The sequence below is a fragment of the Haliotis rubra genome, unplaced genomic scaffold, assembly GCF_003918875.1.
Source record: "Haliotis rubra isolate DU_JTF1 unplaced genomic scaffold, ASM391887v1 Scf63, whole genome shotgun sequence".
NCBI lineage: Eukaryota > Metazoa > Mollusca > Gastropoda > Lepetellida > Haliotidae > Haliotis > Haliotis rubra.
The window spans coordinates 1,809,811-1,833,633 of NW_025767335.1; the positions used below are offsets into that span (position 1 = coordinate 1,809,811).

Here is a 23,823-nt window from a genome sequence, read left to right on the forward strand (position 1 = left end):
TACGTTCAAATGAGTCCAGTCCAGCATACAATTATGTTTTCAACCCTCTCTATGAAAACAAATACTTTGGTGTTCCAACAGGAATACAACCAGTTACGTTCTAAGTATAACACCCATAGATCCATTTTCACAGACGGATCCAAGGATGATGGCCAAGTTGCCAGTGCAACAGTCATTGGATCCAAGACTGTCTCCTCTAGAATTCCCGATAATAGTTCCATTTTCAATGCTGAGGCCAAAGCTATCTTCACAGCTTTGACCTATATCAAACAACAGAACCATTCCAAAAACTTCATTGTTTTTACACATTCATTATCTTGCCTTCAAGCACTTCAAAATGTTACTTCAAGTCACCCTATCATCCTAGACATTCTAGTACTTTACAACGACCTTTCTACTGGTCAATGTGACATCGTCCTCTGCTGGTTGCCGGGTCACGTCGGCAAAGCAGGTAACACAAAAGCCGATGCTGCAGCTAAAGCAGCTCTTGACAAGCCCTTATCTCCACTGCTAATCCCGTATAGTGGTTTCAAACCCACTATCAAAAGTTATACTCGGGACCTTATGCAAAAAGCTGGGACACCCAAAGAGGAAGAAATAAAATTCATGAAATGAAGCCAACAATTGGTTATACCTACTTGGGTTGTCAGTCAAGACGTGATGAGGTTGTTTTACGGCAATATCATATTGGCCACAGTCGGTTTACACATGACTATTTGCTGAAAATGGATGTAGATGGACCTCCCATGTGTGTCTCTTGCGATGAAGTGTTCACCATCAAGCACATACGGCTTGCCTGGCAAGGAACTCGCATTGTGAAGCGATAAACCTGAAAGACATGTTTTCCCGCGTCAGCGGGCATCTCATTGGTAGCTACCTGAGGGAAGTTGACCTATACCATAAATTGTAGCTCTGTAATATGAATAACAAATTGCCTGCTTTTGAATTTGGTGCTATGGCGTTTTCTGTTTTTAAATAATAATGTAATGAATATATATGTTTTCAAAATAAAACTCATTTATACTTCGTACTTAAAATGTGTATGAATTCAGACTTGATCTCGACACTATATGGCTGGAATAATGCCGATGTGACGTAAAACCCAACTCAACTCAACACTATAACCTGACCCTCTCTAAAGAATACAATCGAGTTACTTTAACTTAGGGGCGGTGGGGTAGCCTAGTGGTTAAAGCGTTGGCTCGTCACGCCGAAGACCCGGATTCCATTCCCCACATGGGCACAATGTGTGAAGCCCATTTCTGGTGTCCCCCGCCGTGATATTGCTGGAATATTGCTGAAAGCGGCGTAAAACTAAAACTCAGTCAGTACTGTAACTTAACCCCGTCCAGTGAACTATAACCTGACCCTCTCTAAAGAACACACACTCATATCACTATAACCTACCCCGTCCAATCAAAGCACAATTATCTCATCATAACCTGATGCTCGACAGCGACAGATAATGCGACAGAAGGAATGTGCCATTTCAAATTAACGATTAAAGTGTCACTGACTATAAATAAAACATTAAATATGTTTCTTATCTGGATTTTGAATTAATACGTTAAACTCATATATGTACATTGAATGTCATCAATACATATTTAAACTACACTAAGATTGCGTTTATTTAGATATAGATCAAATCAAGTCCGTGTCTGCAACACCATTATTAATGTCTCATCATGCAAACCTAATCGCTTGAATGTTTGGAATGTACAAGTATACATGTTTCCCACATTGATTTTGTACATTTTACCTTGACTGAAATTTTAAACTTTAAATGAATATGATCTGAAAATGAAAACTGGAAATTACCGACAGAAAGTAAATTAACTGCAGAAGGCTTTTAAATAGCAATCTCATCTGTAGTCAAATAAATGTGTTACACAACAATACACACAAAATTGATGTGACCAACCGTTGTACCCGTTACATGAACTAGGCCAGTTAAGCCTATAGGTCCTGTAAGTCTCGCGAGGCGCTACTTCCGGTACTAAGCTGATTCCCGGCTCCCTTTGCGCGCGCCGACTTGCGATAAGCGAGACGGGACCCAGTTTACTTCAGGTACCAGATTTCCGGTAAGAAGCGTATATTCAAGAACCACTTCTGGTTCCAAATTGCACGACCGCCAAATAGGACTTAACTAAACCAGACCAAGTGTACGACCATGCTTGGCTGTCACAGCTGTCAGCAGTCGTAATAGCTGGCTAATTTGGGGATAGTTAGATCTGATATTTATTATTCCTACAAGGATTATCGGTTCCTTACTGTTTATTGACAACCATGAGACCATTCGAAAAAGTATGACACGTTGTTTGTCACCGGAAGTACTTAGGTCTCGCGAAGTGCCATGACCTCCTTACGAGCCCTATATCCGGCGAATGGGGGCACGAGACGTTCGAGCAAAGCAGATTTGTCCTTTCAGGCGATCATACGCTTTGACGTGGGAGAGGCATATTTGTCGGCCCAAATATGAAACCCAAACCTGTGTTTGTAATAAGTTATTAGTTATTTTGATCTTGTAGCCTTGGACAAACACGAGTGGTATGACGTTCTTAGAGATCTTGGTTACAAGTGTATGCTCGATTGTACCTCAAAGGTTACTTGATAGGCTGCCTCAGTATTATTCGACTGCAAGGGAAAGTTGACAATTGGAAAGTTGAAGTCTTCCCTCCAATCTTAAGTCTTATGTAAAGCCACTGGATCTTAATGCATGCATTTGAATATGAAGCAGTATGTGAGTGAGTTTGATTTTACGCCGCTTATATCAATATTCCAGTAATATCACGGTGGGGAACACCACATAGATGAAGCAGTAACCTTTGATACAATATCCTATATATATAATTAACGTGGGTAAATGAGTGTCAGAAGATAGGTCATTTGATGGTTATTGAAAATATCAGGTCATCGATCAGTTTGCAATCATTCGTATCTCAATCGTCTTACTATTCCATCCATCCATACACGCTGGTGTGAAGAAGAGGAGCAATATTTTATGGATAGACAACTTCTATATTGCAATAGTTGCGACGTTCCGGTGTAGATGGTAACACAGTTATCAGGCAAGTGATAGCATCTACACCGAAACGTCGCATCTATTATCTATCCAAGTATCACCACGCGTTCGTGTTCAAAACTATTGGAGAGCCCTTATCTTCTTATTACGATTCGTTTGACAATTCTTTTCATGCTTATCTTGTACCAATTACAAATATATTGGCTATAAGATGTCGCATATTCCAGTCAATGTAGGATGGAGACGTTGATGAGGATGTTGGTGCTATGTCGGGTGGTTCTGTGGGTGGGGATAGGGATACAGATTGCGTGGCAACAAAGTCTTGTTGGCAATATTACTGTTGCATTGATGAATGTCAGCAACTCTCGTTACCAATTTTGTGTTGCCAACGGGGGCTGCCTAATGCCAGATTACGACGCCCAGGGCCGGAGTTGCCGTCAGCACTCGGCGCCAGGAGACGGCATCAGCACCAGCGTCCCCGACAATGACATCACGACACAGGCGGACACAGCCAATAAGGTGACGAGTATATGTACATTTACAATTGATAGTTCCAGAGTGGCATTTAATCATTACTTGCTTTACTATTTAGTCAAGAAAGGATGCGCTGTTGTACGGCCTTTTCTTAACAGGAAGTTATAATACGGTATACACATGTAGTATACTCAGAATAGCAATGATATTCAAAGATCAGTATTACATATTTCAGTATTAAGGCTATAACAATTCATGCGTGCATAATAATAGTAAATTAGAGTAATTACATTAAGGACAGTTGGAGATTGATAGCTTCCTAGATAAATATTGCTGGATTATTCAGGAGAGTTACATCACTTGATCGGAGCCATATTTGTAAGAGTATGTTTATATTGAGATTTGTTTGTTGTTTACCATCGCACTCAGCAATATTCCCGTCAAGGTAAAAAATCGTGAAAAATATATGATCATATTGAAAGTACAAACAACATAGCAAACCAAATTGTGTAAATATAGGTAGGGCTATGAACGTTGAGAGATTCAGATACACGCACATGCGTTTGGTTACATAACGGCTCTCATGGGCCCAATTCAGTCTATTTCTGACGAACTTGCGAGCTTGTTTTGGTGATTTTTCGTGCGCTTTCGACATTTTTAGGAAATATAACAATAAATCGCTACAAGTTTCAAAAAAAATAATATTACTTCTAAATATAACTAATCAACGTCAATCTTTTACATTGGTCTCCTTCTTCACGTCTGTGGGGATATTTTAGTCTGACCATTTGGGGGTCATTTATATTTTTTTCAGTGTATTCATTTTAAAATTCCGACAGGGGTATGACAGCAAGATTACACGAATGTATAGTTTGAGAAATATTTTAAAGTAATTTTTGAGTATCTGCTAGGGATTTATTGTAGCTGAAAAAAGATTATGTATTTGCACATTCAATAAAACAAATCCCATTAGTGATAAGGAATTTTCTTCCTCATATGTATCACTTCTAATGCGATTCAAAGACCTGACACATATGTGCAAACTATATGGTGTATCTTATTTTTTTTACAGACATAACGTTCTTACAAACGATGTTTGCCATTAACACTTATATTTCTCAGTCCCTATTCATATGGACCGCCTCCGTGGTGCAGTGGTTAGAGCGTCCGCCCGGAGTGCGGAAGGTCGCAGGTTCGATCCCCGACCGCGTCATACCAAAAGACGTTAAAATATGGTACTTGTTGGTCCCTGCCTGGCGCTCGGCATTAATGGGTACAACAAGGACTGGTCGGCACGGAGTCAGTATAATGTGTCTAAGTGGGGTATTCATGCTTCACTGCGGCATGGTATCTCAGTGGGCTAGCACTATAAAACCAGCTTCAGTCTGGGCTTGTACAAGCAGCCGCACATACACATACACACGCATGCACGTCGTCATATGAGCGAAATATTCTCAAGCACGACGTTAAACCCAATTCCACCACCACCCTATTCATATTTTGAGTATACCTGACCATCGCTACATTGTTTACACTCTCCTACCCAGAGTTCCATGCGGCCAGTCAGCATAGTACCTCTGCATAGTACCAGCGTCCCCGACAATGACATCACGACACAGGCGGACACAGCCAATAAGGTGACGAGTATATGTACATTTACAATTGATAGTTGCAGAGTGGCATTTAATCATTACTTGCTTTACTATTTAGTCAAGAAAGGATGCGCTGTTGTACGGCCTTTTCTTAACAGGAAGTTATAATACGGTATACACATGTAGTATACTCAGAATAGCAATGACATGCTTCACTGCGGCATGGTATCTCAGTTGGCTAGCACCATAAAACCAGCTTCAGTCTGGGCTTGTACAAGCAGCCGCACATACACATACACACACATGCACGTCGTCATATGAGCGAAATATTCTCAAGCACGACGTTAAACCCAATTCCACCACCACCCTATTCATATTTTGAGTATACCTGACCATCGCTACATTGTTTACACTCTCCTACCCAGAGTTCCATGCGGTCAGTCAGCATAGCACCTCTACCCCAGGCCAGAAAGATGTGACGATTCCTCACATCTTGCACAGTCCATTCAATATAATGTACATATTTCTTAACTCTTTTATTTTTTATGAGTCTACACATCTAATTAAACCTCGTTGTTAGAATTGGTTAGATTCACTGAGAAAATATCCTTAAACGTGTAACACTATTTCGATTTGCGTAGCGATCCTTTGTTTACATGGGTTGTACGGCTCCACGTACTGTCATCGAAGCCTTGTTGAGAGCACACGATCCAGCCCCTTCGATATGTAATAATGTAATACTGTCATAAACCTTACTGTCTCAGTTGTAGAAAATTATGTATGTAACAATGTAAAACATTATGAAGACTGCGCCGAATCGCTTGCTTTGGGCAAGTATCTTCTTATTTACGAATATGCGCGTTTGTTTACAAACAAGAGAAAAGTCGGGTCACGTGATATGCAAATTAGCCTGTGGCAGTGATGTTATGCTAAGTCATCGCTGCGCCGGAGTGTGCATTGTTTAGTCGAAAAACTTGGTGACATCATAGATACAAAAAACTGACGCATGCGCATACAGTTATAATGTCTGTATGTTAACGAATATAATAACTCTTCAAATATAAGTGACAACACACTTTCCACATTCATAACAACTCTTTGCTTAATTGTAGATCGATATTACGATTCTGTCTATAAGGTGAGCGTATACGGCCCAAATGGCACCCATTGCAAACCCATGCAAAACCAAGTCTGACATTAAACTGCAAGAACATACGGGATCAAAATGCTGCAATACAAAATAGGAAATTGCATCGGACATCATTTCACTAATGTGTTTAATTTCGAAAGTATTACTGAGACATATACCGGTACCCGAAAAGTTTGAACCATACTTTAATGTGTTTGCTCAGGTTGGCTTTTTACTTATCTTTGCATATGTTCGCGTACATTTTTGCGAACATCTGGTATCTCAACTAATACACGATGATTTGTATGCACAAGATTATGATAGAGTTGGAATCTACAATAGAGATTTCTTGTGTGTATGGTTTACGGGTAAGAACAGACTCAAAACACACCTCTTTCAACGATATGTTTCATAAATCCTTGTATTTTCTTGTACATGAACTGTGACTTGTCAGCGCTTTGAGCATTGCCTTTGAGTGGTGGAAGTCGGCGCTATATAAATACTCTTATTATTATTGTTATTATTGTTACATCTTGAACCGAATGATATTGTCGCATTCGAAAATGTCGAGGTACGAACAATATTATTTTTAAAGTGAAGCACTTTTAACAATCTAGTCCTACGGAGACAGTAAACTACGGTTATAACGAACACAAGGGGCTATTAATTATAGCTTGTAATAGCAATGGTTCGTTACACGCATTTCGACTAAAATAGACAGAAAGCGTCCAGGGCCAAAATAAATAACTTAGCTTTTTGCATTCTTAAGTTCATTATAATGATGTTCGTTATAAACGGACTTTACTGTATGTAGGAATTAGTTCGAACTTTGCAATGAATAAACTTGTGCGACTTACAAACGGTCTATCAAATTATTTTAGTTGTAATATTTTAACAAGACAAGGGTGCAGTTTAAGCCCACAAATGTTTATCATTTTCATAAATAAGCTGATAGACTTTATGAAGGAGAGTGGTGGCAGGGGTGTTTATTTATCTCCCACCTTTGATAATATGTTTGTTTTCATGTTTGCTGATGATGTGTCATCTATGGCTGATTCATGTCTACAGTTGCAAAAAGATCTATGCTCTGGAGCATTTTTGTGACCGTACGGGTATGAAAGTTAATCTGAGTAAGACAAAGGTAATGGTTTTCCGTAATGGTGGTCCATTGAGGAAATATGAAAGATGGTTTTTCAAGGGAGATCCAATAGATGTTGTTTCGTCATACAAATACCTTGGTCTTGTTTTTACACCCAAACTTTGCTGGAGTAAGGCACATGATTCTCTTGTAGCACAGGCAAATAAAGCATTATTATCTATTTATACTTATTCAAGGAAATTTGGCAGTTTTCCATGTAAGGACGTGTTTAAGATATTTGATGCTACAGTTGTTCCAATATTGTGTTATGGTTCAGAAGTATGGGGTGTAAATTATTGTAAGAAAATTGAGAGTTTTCAGATTAATTTATGCAAATGAATTCTTAAAGTGGCAGAAATACTACAAATATTATGGTTCTTGGAGAATGTGGAAGAGTCCCACTTCAGTATATCTATATAACTAGAGTAGTTAAGTACTGGACGAAACTTATTAATATGAACGAAAATAGGCTACCATCGCAATGCTATAATATGATGTTGTCACAGGATGAAGGTGGAAGAACAAATTGGGTTACACATATCAAAAACATATTGTTTAGACTTGGCTTTGGATTTGTTTGGGTCGCACAAGATGCTTAAGAAGACCTACCTGTTCAACAGAAATGGACTGTAAATACACATGTGATATCTACGAACTCTGTTAGCGCTTTGAGCAAACTTTGGTGTGGAGTTTAGCGCAATATAAGAACCCATATTATTATTATTATTAAGATGTAGGGCACCTCGATACCTTAATTTCAGCATTTAAGCAAAGGCTGTTTGATAATCTCCATCAAAATTGGGTGTCAGAATTGGGTGTTTTATCAAAGACACAATACTATAAGCAGTTTAAATCATTATTAAATGTTGTATTGTATTTGCTATCAGATTTTCCTATTTGTATTAGGTCTGCCATAGGAAGATTTAGATGTTGTAATTATGGACTAGCAGTAGAAACAGGCCGTTATGATGGTACTGAATATTTAAGGCTACTCTGCCTTTTTTGCATTAAAGATGGATTATCTTTTGTGGAAGACGAATATCATGTATTATTTGTGTGTAATCAATGTGCAACCATAAGAAGCACTTATATTTTCAAGCATGTAACTTCAGTATCATATCAGTGTTTTATTAATGTTATGGCATCAGATAAAAGTAGTGTTGTCTATGATATTGGTCAGTTCTTACTTAAGGTGTATAAACTTAGAATTGCCCTTACACGTAAAATGGGTGTGTGATATGTAAATCCACATGCATGGAATAATTCATGGACTCTACTGTGTACTTAAGCGCGGATTGTGAAAGTTAATCCATGATTGTATTTTAGGCCAATGGCCTTGGTACTGGAATAAAATGTCTGCCTGTCTGTCTGAATAAACGTATTAAAAATGTGTCGACATCGTGATTTGATGGAAAAATCCATCATCTGCAAACAATTTGTATGGTTTATCGTATCGCTGTCCGTTCTTATTCATATATATAACCAAATGCGACCAACTTTTTATAAGGTTCCGGGATGTGGGTTGCAATCTGTATAAGAACAATTCGGATAGGTACATTTCTTGAGAGGATAATTTACTATGCTCAGAGGCAAACTCATTGTGACTTTGAATATTTTATTGGTAATGTGGTAAATGAATTTTGGGATTTGAACCAGAGAAAGAGTGCGTAAAAATTATCGAAGCAACACAAAACCAAGAGGCTGTTGTTCGAATTGCATGAAATTTGCAAGAAGCATGACATATTCCAGGACAGTGGTCAGCAGTGTTTACTTTAGACACCCAGACCCAGAAGTGTTGAAGTCAGAAAACACCTCTATTCATTGTTCTGGAACAAGTCCGACATGCCAAGCCTAAGGGGAAGTGAATGATGGAGAGCTCTTGATATGCTCTAGTCTGGCACCAGGCAGCGTGGCGTTGTTCGTCCCTAAAAGCACCATTTCACAGTTACACTCGTTTTCAGCCAAACAGTAATGTATAAACCGCCCCGTAGTGGCCGCCCACCAGTAACGACCCCATGTCATGACCCATGCACCTGCGACACTGGTTCCAATCATCAACCCTAAAACTTCATATCATAGCTGGCAACAGAGGTGTATCTGGGAGAACACCCCGACGACATCTACGTATATTCGGCATCCGTACAATACGCCCAGCTCGACCGCCATCTGACGCCAGGACATCGACGTCGAGGTCTCCAGTGAAACAGGCATCACTTGCGATGGGGAGCACTTGAGTTCTCTTCGCAGATGAGTCACGTTTACTTTTTCACAGAGATGACGACAAGACACGCGTCTACAGGCGCAAAGATGAACGTTACATGAGAAGGTGTTCTCGAAGGGATGTGATGATCTATCGTGGGATAATACCTGCAGCAAGCACGCAAGTGATTGAGATTGAGGAAACTTGAATATGGTGAGGTACCGAGACGAGATTTTGCAATTGGCCGCTTTACCGTTTATGCAACAGAACGGCCCTGAGGTGACGTGTCAACACGATAACACCAGACCACACATTGCTCTTGTCAGTTGTACATACAGTAGTATCTCTATCAGAACAACGTTATTATGTTACCCTGTCCCACACGATTCCCAGATTTGTCACCCATGGAACTGGGCTTTGATGAATGGAGCGACGTTACGACGTCATCCGAATCCTCCACTAACGCTTCAGGAATATGGATTTGGAACGATCTTCCCCTTCAGCGTTGTATGTCCTGAATGAGAAGGTGCCAGGCCTGCATCAATGCACCAGGTGGACACACTCGCTACTACCGTGAACACTGGCTTTGGTTTATTTAGATATGGGGGCGGTGGGGTAGCCCAGTGGTTAAAGCGTTCGCTCGTCACGCCGAAGATCCGGGTTCGATTCCCCACATGGGTATATTGTGTAAAGCCCAAATCTGGTGTCCCTCGCCGTGATATTGCTGGAATATTGCTAAAAGCGGCGTCAAACCATCCTCACTCACCTACTCTTACTTTCTTAGAGCTTATGCTGTAGTCGTAGTCAGCTATTTGTTGTTTAGCGCTAACGATATTCATCTACGTTTTTATGCGGTTGGTTTGTTAATAATCGAGTCTGGAACAGACAATCCAGTGATTGACATCATGCCCATGTCCCCCGCCGTGATATTGCTGGAATATTGCTAAACGCGGCGTAAAACTAAACTCACTCACTCATTTGGATATGCCAGGTGCGCTGTTCTGCTGCACTCTTAATCCTACGATACCTTGAAATATTTGTCTGTCCGTGTAATAACATTTTATAAGCAGCATGAAAAGTAAAATTGACTGATTCTGTTTGTTGTTTGTGTGTCACAATAACTTTTTGAACCTTTGAGTATAGTTCGGGATACCTCGCTATAAACCTCTATCCAGTCGGTACGATTAACAAACCTACCTTTCGCTGTGTTCCAATTTTTCTTTCTCATGCATTCCAGACTATATGCGGAAATTACAGGTGTCGTTCGGACCAGATCTGCATCTACATACGGCAGTCGGGACGCTACCTGTGTAAGACAGGTAAGATGAAGGTTTACAACGAGGCGGGTAGGTAATATTACGTAAGTAAAGCTACCTGTGTCAGACAGGTAAGATGAAGGTTTACAACGAGGTGGGTAGGTATTATTACGTAAGTAACTCGGATATGTTGTAAAATTACATTTATGATCTGACAGAGACCAGACTCACAACGCATCTGATTTAGTGCAGTGAAACGTGCAAAGTAGATAACAGGTACAATTGTTCATATGGTGATGGTTCAATAGGAAGACAAACGTTAGCACCGAAATTGAAGTTGGCTGTCAAATGTCCGTTTCCTGACTGTTAGTCGTGTGAATATTTGTGACTTCTACCATGCTCTGTCTTATTGTGAGTGAGTGAGTGAGTGGGTGGGTGAGTGTTAAGTCACATCGACAGTATTTCAGTAATATCGTGACTAGAAAAGTTGTGCTGCATACATAAAAATACATTGTTTAAAATGCAATCCTGTCATTAAAGCCCAGTAAAATAACTAGAGTATCACACGATATCACAGATGTTGTGTAAGCTAGTACTTAACAATAAACAGATATATCAATACTTAACACTACAATATGAGAACAGGATACAGATCGCCAGAAACATAAGGTCGATCACCTTTTATGGCGACTTACAATACGTTTGCTCCCATTCGCTTTTCAAAATTTTATATTCTTCTTGTCAGAACTCGGAGCAACCGAATTCTTTTAAACAAACTCCATTTAAACATATATGATCCTGATATTTCGAAAATATTGATTAATCTGATATATTGCCTGACCTAGACAGAATTCAATATCACAACTCACGGCCAAGACAAGTATACCTGTTAGTTTGCATTTATAGATAAAGGGTTACCATGCATGATTCAATTAGCAGTTCGCCTTTCTTAAATGTATCAAAAGTCAAGTGACAGACACGACATTGTACAAAAACAAACACATATTTTTTGTTTGAGCTTGCTATCGTTGTATTCAGCCTGGAACAGAGATATAACCTTTACTCATCCTTTCTCGAATTTAACCCACCTGACAAGCCCTGTAAGCATTAGAGTTTCCTGTTGAATAGTTTAACATTGTGAAAATATATCAAGTTGATCGTTGTAACTTATACAATGTTTCATATGTTGCTCAAGCTACAAGGACGGCTTCACAAAACGTCTTTTTCATACATTTAAAAAAAAAATCTAGCGTACTTTCTTGGATCCATGTTCCTGAACTGGTATGATTAAATTAGGTCCTTAGACTTAACGTCTAACATTTTAAGACTGTTTCAGCACGGCTTTGAACAATGTAAACTCTTTTTTCTGTCAATTCATATGTTCCAGATAAATCAAATCTCTTCAATGATCTTAGAGGAATCGGTAGCGCAGAAAATAATTAATTCAGTTTTGATAGATGCAAAGTTTTACAGACTGCCTCTTTACCTAGTAATACCTGTGATATGTATCGGTCGTAAATAGATAAAGATGGTGCCAATTGGCGGCCATCTTGAAATTTGACAGCCAGCTTTGTTTTCACACGATACTTTATCATAACAATTTTAAGATTTCAAGCGTGTCAATTGAACAATTCCCCTATATATTGCAATTTATCATTCGCTCCAAACCTGTAACGGGTCTCTTTCATATCATACCATTCTACACCATGTGGCATATAAAAGAGAAATATGCATATTTTTCAGGTGTTATTCATCTCGGTGTATGACATATATATGTTGACAAGTGATAGATTTAATAAACATAGCTCAAGTACCCTGGATCTTTCCTTTGTTAGACAGATGCTTTCTTAGACCAGAGATCCATTGCATTGTATTGCAAGTAGTAAGAGCTGATTAAATGGTTAATCTGGGTGAGTGAGTGAGTGAGTTTGGGTTTACGCCGCTTTTAGCAATAATCTAGCAATATCACGGTGATAGATAACAGAAATGGGCTTCACACATTGTACCCATGTGGGGAATCGAACCCGGGTCATCAACGTGACGAGCGAACGCTTTAACCACTGGGCTACCCCTCCGCCCAATCTGGGTGACTTCAAGGATTGTACGTTATAACAATAAGGCCTGCGATTTATAAACAACATTGATAGATTATTTGTTGACCCAGAGTCGAGTATTTACAGAATGTGTCAAAGAGTGAGTTGTGTTTTACGCCGCTTTTAGCAATATTTCAGCAATATCACGGCTGGGGACACCAGAAATGGGCTTCACACATTGTACCCATGTGGGGAATGAAACCCGGGTCATAAGCGTGACGAGCGGACGCTTTGACCACCGCCCCAGCTCGTCAAAGGACTGGGATATTGAGTTCTTTGTTAAATAAAGTGCTGCATGTGTATTTATTCAGTTATGACGAATTCGTCGACATGGAGGTGCACAAACAGGTTCACTAGGTTTGTCCTGTACAACGGGAGTCAATCCGTGTCCTGTAAGAAGGATGAAGTTCTTACAGACTGCTCCTCGGAAATTAAGGTAATAAGCCATGGTAGTACACGTTGTCTCAGGGGAATTTTATTTTATTACACGTATGGACGGATAACCTGTCACAAATTCCCGTCATAGACTATCGGTCAGTTTGTACGACCAATTTATTATTAAGACAACGTTGAATTAACACATGGCATCACATTCCAGTACTTGAAACCATATACCCCGGAATATTGGTACTAAAAGTTGTACATCAGGTGTCACCGGGGAACGTCAGTAACTAACCACAGACGACTAGCAAGTCTATATGATGTCTAAAATGTGCCTCATTGTCCGACCCGTGAAGGTCCGAGTTAGAATGAATCTTCAGTAACCCATGCTTGTCGTAAGAGGCGACTAACGGGATCGGGTGGTCAGGCTCGCTGGCTTGGTTGACGCATGTCATCGCTTTCCAGTTGCGCAGATCGATACTCATGCTGTTGGTCACCGGATTGTCTTGCCCAGACTCGATTGAATATTGCTGAGTGCGGCGTAAAGCTAAACCCTCTCACTCATTCACCTCATTGTCCACATACTTATACACAAAATTGGTCATACATGGTTGGATATTATTTACGTTTGTATTCCATTCATATCGTGTCATTTAACAATGCGCAATGCAGCTTATATTGCTGTATGTATTTTAGATGACTCTGATGGTGTTTTGTTATAGGGTCTTGGCAGAAACAATGGCGTCAAAGTAGTCTTGTCCAAGGGCATACGTACATGTCAAGTCGACATTAGTTACTTAATACGTAAGTCTTCATCTATGGCATGTCCATAAGAATAATAACTCGTATATTTGAGCAAGCGATCATATCTTTTAAACTGATGTAAATATAACATGTGAGGGCAAAGGGAACAATAGCTGTGAAAATCATATGAATGAATCAGTGAATATCAGTAAAGACACCAGGTGTTCGGGGAAAGGGTAATCATTTCTTTGAGTGGCATTTTAGAAGTTGGGAAGGACAATATAGAACAAACTTTATGGATAACAACTTCTTTTTATTCGTGAGTGCGACGTTTCGATACAGATTCTTGTACCGTTGTCAAGCATAATGGGACATGAAGAAGGGGGAAGTATATATATACTGGATGTAACAATGTAACAAAGAAAACAACATAATTAACATAATTGGCTGGGCAGAAGGCTGATGAAGCCAGAGAGTAGACAAAGGACAGGCGTAGAAGCCAATGATGTACAAATGATAATGACATGTTTATACAGCAGTGAGTTTATACAGTAGATTGGGCTTGGTGGATGAGTGCATCATAAGCGGATGGAATGAAGTATCCTTGGTCTCGGTTGATGGTGGGCTTTTGGCGTTTGATGTGGATGGCTTCGGTGAGCTTGCGTTTAGTGAAGTCTGTTTGTTTGTCTGTTTGTTAGCCCAATCTACTGTATAAACTCGAAATTGCGACTGATGTTTAGAAGTGGATATTCCGTTGCTTGTAAGTAAAGAAAAGCGTTTGGGAACATTAGGGGTCAGTTTTCTTTTCAAGCTGACTCAGCAAATTAAACTAACGATTGAAATTTATCAGATGATGTCCCTCAGGCACTGCGTGCCGTGGCCAGATGTTGCCGAAAGTACGGGCTTGAGTGTAAGTACGTCTCCAGTGGACCTTCACGCCCAGTAAAGAATGACAGTGCCATGGCCGAATGCTCCAATTCCTCCAAGGTCTTAGGTGAGTGGTGTTCTGATATGCAATCACGTCTATGCATTTCGAATGAACAGGGAATCGTAAACTGCTGTTGTTTCTCTTACATTTCAACTGCTTTGTGACAACTGTATTGACAATTTGGGCAATTGTAATGCAAACTCATATCGCTCTTTCGTTTCCTTCATAGGATGTAGTGCGTACACTGTGGATGGTTGGTTAGATGGAATACAAATCATTCCAGATTACTGCCATGCATTCACAGGATGGTATTCAAAGACAGGTAAGGATGACTTTTCCGTTTATGAAGTGAGAGAGCGAAATAGGAAAAAACTAAACATTAAATTCAATAAACTTTCCTTAAGCAAAGCTGTCAGTCTCACAGTCCCTCACTGGAATATATTCAGTATCAGTCTCTTGTCCTACTAATCGTCATGTTATATCCATGAGAGAGATAGAGATACACGTCCATAATCAGTTATAAGACACAGGATATTGTTCCTTTGTCATTCAGATGGAGCAAAACCAGGCAACTGACCGTTGAGATACGCCATTTATACAAACATGTTTGTATGATGTTCCTGTTCCTATGCGTCCATAGTGTAAAACTTTCCTGGTTGGTTCCCTGACAAATATTTCTCTGAAAATTGCTCCCAATTGCTCCAATTATATGGTTTGGTAATATGGTGTCACGCAAATTTAACGAACCCTGATCTCACATACAGTAATCTTTGTTCAGGTTCTTTATCTGTCTTCAATGACGACAACGCCAGACCACATGGTACACGTGCCGTTGGTGATTTCTTACATCAAGAGGCGATAGCAACTGAGTCAATTTTTTACCGTATTTGTTTCTCTGTACAAACTACGTATTTCGTTCTTGTTTGCGCCACCTACTCGTGAAGTTCCGGATTAGAATTTGTCTTCAGTAACCCATGCTTGTTGTAAGAAGCGACAAACGAGATGGGGTGTTCAGTCTCGCTGACTTGCTTGACATATGTTATCGTACCCCAACTGCGTAGATCGATGCTCATGTTGATGACTATCACTGTCGAAAACACAAATAGAAAGTGACTTTTATGCAGGAGTGACTTCCTATGCGACCTGCTGCCGTGCTCCGGATCTCAACTGCAGTGTATATACTGCCTCCCATCCACCAGTGGGCAGACTGATGAGAGCAACATGTCCTGCAGGCTCCACACTTACAGGTTGTTCGGGATACCATCCAATAGCCCAGCAGCGGGGCTCTTTTATAAAAGGTACAAGTATTGCAGAAATTCTGCTAAAAGCGGTGTAAAACGTCACTCACTCACTCACAATCATGTCCTATCTATCATCGATGTCATATAGGCGACATCGTCAGAGGGACCATGGTGTATTGCTGGAGAGAATATTTCCCGTCGATATACACAATATTTCAGTTCCATCACGAATGTCCGCTTGATGTGTCCACGTCTACTTGGTGTTCAAAAAGTAGAACGAAAATAAGATCAAAACATGATTTGAACTCAATAAATGCATACTTTACATATCATGCTAGATTAAACCCCGTAACATTCACCTGCGACATATTTGAAGTTGTATCCGTATGAAAATGAAACTTACAACTTTATTGATGACAACTTCTTATTAATTGCATAGAGCGACGTTTCGATGTAGATTCTTACATCGTTATCAAGCTAAAAGTGAATACAATCAGATGATGAGGGGTATATATACATATACTGAAAGCCATTAAAAATCATGCCATTCATACTTTCTTTACTCACACTATTTTCAATATATATAAACCTAACTGGCAGATATGTTTTAAGTGAACATCTGTGAATAATTACATCTGAAAATGTCCAGTCAACAACAACATCATTGACGCAACAACATCACACAAAGGAGGGGTCACTTGCAGTCAATATCGTGTGTGTCCACCGTGCGCTGCAAGACATGCAAAGGTTCAGTTTAAAGTATCAAAGTTCATGTGAGAGGAATGCTCCGGGACTCGAACTCGAAATGGGCAAGAATAACAGCCTTTTATCCCTACATCCTCTGTATCGCAGGAAAAATCTTCAATGGATTTTTTGTAAGTTTCAGGACAACAAATACCAATTGCGTTTTTAATGGCTTTCAGTATAGTATGATTTGACAAACAGCAGAACAACATTAACAACATGTAATTGAATAACAACTGGTACATAATTATGAGAGGCCAGTGGGAGACTTAGAACAACAAATGAGACTTGTGACGAAGCCAATAAACAAGGGGGATTAAGTTGTAATAACAAGCTGAAAGCGTGCTTTTATCCGTATTGGGTATCTGTATGATATGTGTTTTCTAATATTTTCATTTGACCTCAAACTCTGGTTTCCAGATGTCTCCGGAACTTCTGCGTGCTACGTAGAAGGGACAAACAACAAGAGTATGATATACTACATATGCTGCAAGTGAACGTGGACAACGGGAGATATCTTGTGATCACCATAGCTCCGCACATACTAACTCACACGACTTGGACACTCACGTTTTATTATACACTCTTCGAAAAAAGCAAAGAAAACGAAACGTTGTTGCAGGAGGAAACACGATTCATCGCTGAACCAAACGCGTTACCAGTTCCCCGGGTTCCATGCCTGTACCCTGTTGCACAATTGGAATCGTCGTTGTCGGTGTAGTCGTGTCAGGACAGGTCCAACGTTTGGTCGATATGCTCGACTTCTCTCAAACAATGTATGATGGTTTGGTAGGAAATTCTTCGAAAACCAGGCACCTGTCCATTGCTGTAGAAAACCGGTGACATAGGTGAAACATCGGATGAATTGGTCCTGAGCAGGAGTGGCCACTCTTGGTCTTCCACTTCTGGGACGATCTTGTGTCGAACTGAAGCGGGTATATTGAAGTCATGATCGAGATATGGTGCTGTGGTGGACGTTGAAGTGTTGAGGATTTCTTATGAATGTGGAAAGGGTTTTGTCGCTCCTATTGCAACAACAGGCTGGGACTCCCCTGCTTCCAAACGTCCAATGGCGATATTTCGGTCAGCAGCATTCAATCTTGGAATTTTTTATCTATCCTAAATTTCGTGATGAAATGATGAATTTGGTTTGGCCTTTTATAGTAGATGTCTCTACTCATGTTTCCGACACGTTGCACGTGCATTTGGTGGAAACTTCTTCTGCATGCATATTTCACGTATCGTTTTAATTTTTTATGACAAACGTTTACAAACATATTTTGGGATGAGTTTGCGCGCAATACACAACAACCACGACATGATTAGCGGAATTCAAAGATAGGAATTGTCTTCATGACAAAATATATCGAAATGAACTGCTGCTTTTTTTTAAGAGTGTATTTTGCCTAAAGATTAACAGTTTGTGGATTATTATATAGCATTAATTGTTTACATTTTTCTATTGTTGGATAGGATGCGAAAGTACATTGGAAGGATATCATGTCTTATTTTAGCATATAATGAACACACTAAACAGAAGTGATCTTCAGATTCTACACAGGGAATAACACAAAAGGGACAGAGTCTTGCACTTCGATCTAAATCTTTCATCCCTCTTCTACCAGCAGAATATGGTTTGAGCAACGAAACTTAGATAAGGCGATCCTATACCCAGGAACAGTAATAATAGATAAATATGATTCAACTAAAATTTTAATGGTCCTAAAAATGTCTAATTTAGATATCTTGCAAATACTTTCAAACCAACTCTGTTTATCTAGCATAGTACATCTTTCTCTAGGATTGCTCCAAGGCTTACTGAATGCTGAGCACATGGATGTACAGTATTTCTATCCCTCGAAGAGTCAAGTCTAGATAAGCGGACACTACAAAGGACCCCAGTCTGTTATTTTTTATTTTTTAGAAATTATCAATCGATTTAGAAGATCAAGTTTTACTTTAGAGTCTAATCTTTCTTTAAATATCTGAAATAAAACATTCGACACATCCAACATCCTGATTTACCCATACATAACCAAAACCATAACTAAAAAGCAACTTTTTAACGCTCAGAGCCCAACACTTCTTCTTGCTTCTGCATGTTAATGGGAATAACTTGCGAACTTACAGAAAGTGTAAGGTCTCCCATGCTGTAGAATTTTATGTAAAAAATGTTATCTTTCGAGACCATCGTCGTATTTTAGCTAAGTTTAGGTGTGGAATTTTACCATTGTATGTTGAAACGGGTATATATACCAAGCCTTCTATACCACTTCAGGAAAGGCTTTGTAAATATTGTAAAAATGTTTGTACATATTTTATTGAAGATGAATTTCACTTTTGGATCAAATGTACTTGTTTATAAAATATTAGATTTAACCTTTATGAGGCAGCCGCAGAAAGCAACTGTAATTTTAATCACCTTTGTGATGAAGATAAATTGTTTTATATAATGAATTCCGATGTTTTACAAAAAGAATTTAATAATACCAACTGCACTTTATAAAATGTTTAATAGACGGCAAATGGCGGATTAATGTTAATTTTATATATACAATGTATATCAAATTTATGCATTTTTATCATGATCATTTTAGGAATCTCCTGTTATTCCTTTTCTTTCTCTTTTGTTGTTTCATCGAGTCTGTTGTTGTTATCAGTGTGTATTATCTACAATCTTCTATCTCCCATATTATATTATATCATGTGTGTACTATTAATTGTTACGGTTAATAAATTGCCGAGACAAAAGGTTTAAAAATCCCCTTTGAACAAACAAAATATAACACAGACAAGTCTAAAATATTCAATAATATATTGAGCAAACAATGAGCAAGATACAATGAATCACAATACAGATTTCTAGTACAATGCAATTGAGTCACAAATCTAAAGTATTTAGTCACAAACATAAAATATCAACTCACCACGAGCCTTGGTAATTACAGTGAGATCAGATATTCTAAATGAAGCTTGTTTTTCAAATGAGAGCAGTCAGGCACGAAATGTCAGGGTCAGACTATGAAGGCAAACAACGATGGTAGGCAACTCCAGTGAAAATGAAAAGTCCTGTGTAATTCCGTGTGTCCGTCCGTGTGTGATTCCACAACAACCAGCCTTTATATACACTGGCACAGATTTTGAACATTCTTTATCCACTGAGAACATTCGCGAAACATGTGAAATATACGACCAGGGCCTCCTTTCACAAAGCACTAAGGTGATCATAAGTCACTAAGTTAACCTTAGTGCAATGTTAAAGAATGGGAGTTAAAGTTAACCTTAGTAAAGGTTGCTTCGTGAAAGGAGCCCCAGGACGGCAGGAGTCAAAACATAATAAAGCCAAGGGAGGCAACTCTGGAGCGCTATCCCAAAAGGCGTGCCGCTAAAATAATATTGCCATTGAACATATATGACGCAAAATGCGACCCACAACCCACACTCAAAACTTTAAAAATTGTGACTCATAATAACTATCACCTAACCTATGTTATTACACATTACAAAAAACACACTCTCGTAACATAATGTCCTAATAATGTATGTATAGTGTCTCGTAAACCCATGTATGGCTGGACGCACTTCCTTTAACCTGTTTTGTATGTGATTCTGTATTTTACTGTAAGTGTTGTGCGTGTGACACTTTAATAAACATTTTGCTGCTGCTACTACTACTACTACTACTACTACTACTACTACTACTACTACTACTACTACTACTACTACTACTGTTTTACATTATATACTGTTAACATCCTGGTGTAAAATCCGGACCCAATATTTGATTATTCTCACATATTGATGGACCTTAATAAAAAAAAAACCCGACACAATTCACCTCGAGCAGCAATACTTGGAGATGTTCTACCCAGATGGTGTACTTGTTTGTAAAAGTTGATATGGAGTTGTTGTTCTGGTCTGAAATAGTTGTAATGTTCATGATTGTCCATTCAGAGAGACACAAGTCGCTATTCGACTTGTCCCAGAATAGGACGAGCGGGTCATGAATGGGGAATATCTACACTTTTCAAGTAAAATGAGGTTGCCCGATTTTCTCATCATAGAGCATACGCCTAGGATTCACCTACCTAAATCCGAAATAAATCCCCAGGATTCATCTGTTTTCGTTCAACATCTGTTTTCAGTCGGCCGTTTGCGTGTTCATTTCTCGCGGTTATTAGCGAGATATTACGTCGCCAGACAGGTTAATTTTAGCAGGAGGTCGACTGCTTCAGCTCTGACTAACAAAATGCTTCGTGTGAAATTTAGTAAGGTACATGATTGCAAACACATGTAAGTGTTACGTTTTAGAACCGAGTTTACTAATGCATAAATTTTCAGCTCCCCCTTTTCAGTATAGCGTCGTCTGCTTGTTTATTGTATGACGTATCATTATCACATGGCATATCACGTGGCGTTGCCGTCGTAAAAATATATATATGGAAACTGGATAGGGTCATCTCTTATTACGATTTTCCAAAATACTCATTTAATTTTCGAAACTGCAATGAATATTTCTGTGTCATGGGCCCAGTGTACTCATCCTGCATGCTATCATTGGGTCCACCTCAAGCTGTGCACCTCCGTATGTGTAGTGAGATCTTCTGATGAGTTTTGGTGCCCTTGTCAGCGCGAACCGAAGGAGTGAAACATGCCTGGACATGTGATGTAACTAGCGAAGTCTTATCATGATTAACTTTGACATGAAATTATTACGACCATAGTTTCTAATAATTATTATTGGAACTATTACAAATATTCTTTTTGGACTGGATGTTTATCAACTTTATATTATAAAAATATCAGCATAGCACGAATACTGCTATTAGATTTCTGTTTTACGGAGAACCAATGAAGTGAACGAAAACAGATGACGTCACTTCCGCATTCACGATCTTTGCCTAGCGAACTATGAGGCCTGCTGTGCGGGTGAAACACGAGGTTAATCCGTCAGATATTTGAATATCATAAATAAATAACAAACAAACGAGGTAGGTGTGTTTATTATCGATTTATTCATGCACTTTATGTCACGTTGGTCGACAATCCTGACATGACCGAAAACCGAATACACAAGGATACTATTTTACCAGATTTTACCTATTTTTTTCTGCCTTGTGTTGATACAATTTTGCCATGGTTATTAGTGTTATTTTAGTATTGCATTATTTTAGAAACCGGATGTGTCCTAGACGATTGGTCAAAGGTAATCATTATTCCTATACATAAGGGGGAAATAAAAAGGACCCGATTAACTAGCGGGGGATATCCCTAATGAGTATATTTGGGAAACTATTCACTTCAATTATGCGTGAAAGACTTACTCTGTTGGCTAGTGTATATGATAAAGTAAGTATTCACAAGATGGCTTTTGGGAGGAAGACTCCACAATAGAAATAAATGTATTTATTTTAAACGCTGGTGTATGAGACAAAAAAGGGTGGAATGTATGCAGCGTTCATTGGCGTTAAGAAGGCGGTTGATACGGTGAAACGTCCAAAATTATGGAAGTACTGAGTAGAATTGGGATTAGAGGCAAGATGCTATAAACTATAATGAATATATATTCTAACGTAGTTAGAGTGTATTCTGAGTTGTTTATTGTCCCGTAGGACTAAAACAGGGTTGTGTTATGAGTCCAATTATTTGTATATATATATACCTGTTTGCTCTAAAAACAGAAAATTCTGATTGTTACGGTATACAACTACATGTATTCCCTGACATCGTGAAACTGTATTGTTGTTGCTTGCTGACGATATAGTTTTGTTTTCGAATCTTGTGCGAGAGTTACAAAAGCAATTAGATATTTTGTCTGAATTTTCAACCGAATATGTTCCCACAGTGATTTGGGAAAAATTAAAAATAATGGTATTCCGAAGTGGAGGCCCTTTAGCCAAAAGAGGAAAGTGTTTTCACAAAGGTATATAGTTATTGTAAAACAATATAGATATGTTGGTGACTGTGCTTTTACGTCCCAGTTATCATGGAAAACAACTACTGAACTTCGGGCTTTGGATGCCCAAAAAGCATTAACGAGTATATTACAAGCAATCAAAAGTAAAAATGGTATTAATAGATGTATTTTTCACAAAAAAATTATACTAAGGTGTTGCCTATATTATGCAATGGGTGTGAAATCTGGGGTCATACTAATTTTGACAACATTGAAAGAATCCATATTTTTGCTTGCAATACATTTTTGCAAGTGAGCAAGAAAACTAATTCCCATGCCGGTTTTGGTGAGTGTGGCGTTACCCTATATATACTTATACGTTAATAGGTTTATTAAATATTGGTTGAAATTAACAGCAATGCCCGAATACCGTCATGTTAAAAAAAGCCTACAATCTGCTTCTTCTCTATGATGAATCCAGGAAAACAAACTGGGTAACCGCTGTAAAAATGTATTATTTTCTGACGGCTTCATGTTCGTATGGTTTAATAAGAGTGATGAAAGATGTATTTTTATACCAATTTACACAAAGGATAAGAGACATATTTATCTCAGAATGGTATGCAGGACTCGAAGCGTCATCAACACTTTCTACCTTTCGTACTTTCAAAACAATGTTTGAACCAGAGAGATATTTGAAAGCTGTGACTATTCCAAAACTCAAACATATACTGGCTAACTTTAGATGTGGTGTATTACCACTTGAAATTGAAAAGGGAAGGGCATTGGGTATCTGTAGAAAAGAAAGATATTGTAAACTTTGTAAAGATGGAAGCTTTGGAAATGAATTTCATTTCATGTTCTTGTGTAAGGCATTTATTGATTTGAAAAAACTTATATCCCCCAAAAGTTCTTAAAAAAACACTGTTTCATGATTTCGTTCTGTTAACAATGATGATATAATTCAAAACACAGCTCAGTA

The 23,823-nt window shown here is 38.8% G+C and overlaps 1 long non-coding RNA gene across 1 annotated transcript; it reads right to left on the reverse strand.

Moving 5' to 3' along the window:
- Positions 1-21,963: 21,963 nt before the first annotated feature.
- On the reverse strand, positions 21,964-23,304 carry LOC124256566. The gene is made up of 3 exons (XR_006892959.1): positions 23,294-23,304; positions 22,671-22,679; positions 21,964-22,026 (listed from the first exon to the last, which is right to left on the reverse strand). It is a non-coding gene; the product is annotated as an uncharacterized LOC124256566 (long non-coding RNA).
- Positions 23,305-23,823: the final 519 nt, after the last annotated feature.